This window comes from Dermacentor albipictus, chromosome 9 (genome assembly GCF_038994185.2).
Source record: "Dermacentor albipictus isolate Rhodes 1998 colony chromosome 9, USDA_Dalb.pri_finalv2, whole genome shotgun sequence".
Lineage (NCBI taxonomy): Eukaryota > Metazoa > Arthropoda > Arachnida > Ixodida > Ixodidae > Dermacentor > Dermacentor albipictus.
The window spans coordinates 94,012,976-94,016,555 of NC_091829.1; the positions used below are offsets into that span (position 1 = coordinate 94,012,976).

Consider the following 3,580-nt stretch of genomic DNA (forward strand, 5'->3'; position numbering starts at 1 on the left):
TACGGATCTACTATATGAGCTACATTTGGCAAACTGTGTGCAATATCTTATTAAGCGCATCGTATCGCCGTATCGTTTCAAAACAAGATCTGCTAGCATTAAGTGAAACAGAAGTACTCGAGAGCTGGAAGGAACAGAAATTCATTAAAATACAGAAGACTAAGATTTGACACCACGACAAGGAGATACCGACGAAGCATATGATTTTATTATTTGACAGCACCTAGTAGTGGTGTGCGAACATTCGAAACTTTAGAAGACTCTATTCGATTCAGTCTTTGAATAGTATAGTCACGATTCGTAAATGCAAATGTTGTTCGAATACTTTTAGAATATACTGCCATATCCAGTACGCGGCGCGTAGAGGAAGAGCTCGCGCATTGCGAAGAGAAGAGGACCCTGCGCGATCGTTTTTCAGTTGGCCTGCAAGTGTCCTGCCCTTTTTTATCAGTTCCTGCTGCTTCTGAATCGTGACACTATATATATATATATATATATATATATATATATATATATATATATATATATATATATATATATATATATATATATATATATATATATATATATATATATATAATGAAAGGGGGTTTATTGCAGCTCGTACGAGGGATCGCAAGTAGCTCTTGATCGCGAGTCCTAACCGTTCGCATCAGCAGCCCGAGCCCGGGTCTCGCGCCGCAGCGCTGGCAGTCCGCACAGCGCCACATGCATGTTACCCACAACAATATATATATATATATATATATATATATATATATATATATATATATATATATATATATATATATATATATATATATATATATATATATATATATATATATATATATATATATATATATATATATATATATATTGGGGTTTTGTGTGGCAGAACCACTGCTTGTGAGGCACGTCGTGGTGGGGGACCCCGGATTAATTTTGGCCACCAGCAGGGCACCCAAGTAGTACACGAGCGTTCTTGTAAATCGCTTCCATCGGAATGCGGCAGCTGGCGGGATCAAGCCCGCCAGCTCGAGCAATGTAAGGGAAAACATTTTCTACATTAAGCGCATAAAAATACACGCTTTACTATAGGCATGGGCGACTGCAAGAACCTTTGACCGGGTGTTTTTGAGACGACGTGCATATTTCTGTTACGGGGCATGTATTACTGCGTAAATAGGGAACTGCAAACGTTTAAACCGAAAAAGAAAACGAATTACAAGAAGAAAAAAAAAACATGCGTCGGCCGGGAATCGAACCCGGGTCAACTGCTTGGAAGGCAGCTATGCTAACCACTATACCACCGACGCAGACATTTCGGCGGCTTCTTACATATCACCACTACCATGTGGACCGGCTTCAGCTGCGACATCAGTGTATTTTTTTCTATATATTGTGTCAGTGTGTTATTTGACATAGTTAGTACAACGCAACGGGATGGTTATGCAGTCGAGAATCCGTTTTAGCGAGTTAGGTATGGATGTATTATTCAACTGAACACACTTTCGCGGGTCCAGACCAAGAATTATATTTATAACTTCCTTGGTCTAGACCGCTGCCAATGACATCCCTGCAGCATATCGAGCGGTAGTGCGACGTTGCGTAGTTTCACTGCAGCACTTGAATATAGACGAGACCTCCAATACTGGTCTGCGAGCGTTGCACATCTCAGAGGCAATGCTTTAATTGTGGTCTCCGCGAGATAGCAGGGCGCAGCCGTGCGCCGGTGCCGATCTCCTAGGCCGCGTTTTATTTCCGAGCCACCTCGCTGCATCCCAAGCATATCATTTTCCAGTCAACGCGATTGTTTTATGCTTGTCATCTTTAATTGTCATCAGCAATATTGCCTTTTCCTTTCTGTGTATCGCTAAACCTAGTTTCCCTGTACATGTTCCTAGTCGCGCAGGCGGCTAGATCGAGTTTGCTAGGCATAAACTGCCCAGACGACACAAAGACATCCTAAGAATGTCATAAGGATGTCCGACTTGGGATATATGTACACAGTGGCGTAGCAGCGGGGGGGGGGGGGGGGGCAGGAGCTGTGGGCCCCGGGTGCACGGGGCCAGTAAGGGAGGGGGGTGTCATATAGGTCTGAAGACACCCGAAAATTGTCGATATCCTCGCCTTCATCGACTACACCCGGGGGGGTGGGGGTGGGGGTTGACAGAAGAGCTAAGGGCGCCGGGTGCCAGACCACCTAGCTACGCCACTGTAAGTACATCCCAAGGATGTCCCATTTACAGCCCGATAACATCCCAAGTGATAAAAAAGAGACTTTTCTGGGATTTCCCAGACTGGGAGGTTATTGGGATCTTCGTGGGAGGTATTTGGGACCTTCCTGGGAGGTTATTGGGATGTCCCAGATTGCAAAATTTTTAGGAGGTTATTGGGATCTCTTGTATTTTTTTGTTTTGTTAACTGCTTCACACTTTTATGGGACGGCAGTTATGTGAAATCTATTCTCTTCTGAAACCAAGAAACCAAAATACAGCAAGAAGTGATCCCCAGTAGTATTTATTGCACAGTTAAGCAGTAATTAAGATGCACTGTCTCAAGAAATGAGAGCGTCATTGTCCTGTTCTGAAGTCTTGTTCAGTGGTCTTTGTTGCCTTTGTTGCCCTGCTGCTGCCCGTTCTGCGACATGGCGGAACCAAGACATGGCTGATTTTTCTGTTTTTTATTGTAGCCTCCTCCTGGTAAAATATTTATTTACCAGGAGGAGAAAATATTTGCTAGAAAATATTTATTTACACATATTTTCTAGCAGGCAGGCTGCATAAGAAAATATGTGTCAATGGTGCGAGGAAAATGAGCTATGACAATGCAGACAATGAGAGTGATAATATTGCAGCAGAAGACTTACTGCACAGTAGCTTGCAAATATTCAGCTCGCAAAACTTCATTTTGCCTTTTGCACCACACCAGCTGAACTGTTTCGCCACATCCCACGACATCACACTCTTTAAGATGCGTGCAGTCTTCTGGTTAAAGGTGTCACCACCTTAGACAAGCATGTGTCTTTTCTGTCAGAAACTAAAATCAGCAATAATCAGTAAATCACTCACGTGCTATAAGAATGACGCTCTGTGAAAAAAAAAGAACAGCTTGCCCCCTGTTTTGCATGAAACCGTCAGAAAATTAACGCAAAAAGCTTCATTACCATTCGAAGCTTTGCTTCCTTGTTGACCCCGAGTTCAGCATCCCAATCAACCATGTCTCTTGTGGTCAAAAATGGCAGCTGATCAGGAAGGTTTTGGCTCTCTGGGCATGCGTCTTCAGCATTATTCTTCAGCTCTTCCAAGAGCTGGGTGTGCGTCTGTTGCACAACCTTAATTGTATTAAGGGTGGACAATATCCTCTCCATAAAGGCTGAAACAATATTTTCTCATCAAGATCAGTTATGTCAACATATCTGTGATGCTCATACAGAACTATTGAAAGTCAGCAGTGCCTCATAATTCCATTTGTGAGTCATGTTCAAGCCCACTATGCTGCGTCTTTTAGCATTGCATGCGTATTGAAAAAGTAAAGTATGCTGGCAAGAAATCGCTCATTACAAATAGCAGAATGTTGAACAGTGCCACATGACACA

The 3,580-nt window shown here is 42.8% G+C and overlaps 1 non-coding gene across 1 annotated transcript; it reads right to left on the reverse strand.

Moving 5' to 3' along the window:
* Positions 1-1,226: 1,226 nt before the first annotated feature.
* TRNAG-UCC (transfer RNA glycine (anticodon UCC)) lies at positions 1,227-1,298 on the reverse strand. Its single transcript has one exon. It is a non-coding gene; the product is annotated as a tRNA-Gly (tRNA).
* Between the last annotated feature and the right edge of the window lie 2,282 nt (positions 1,299-3,580).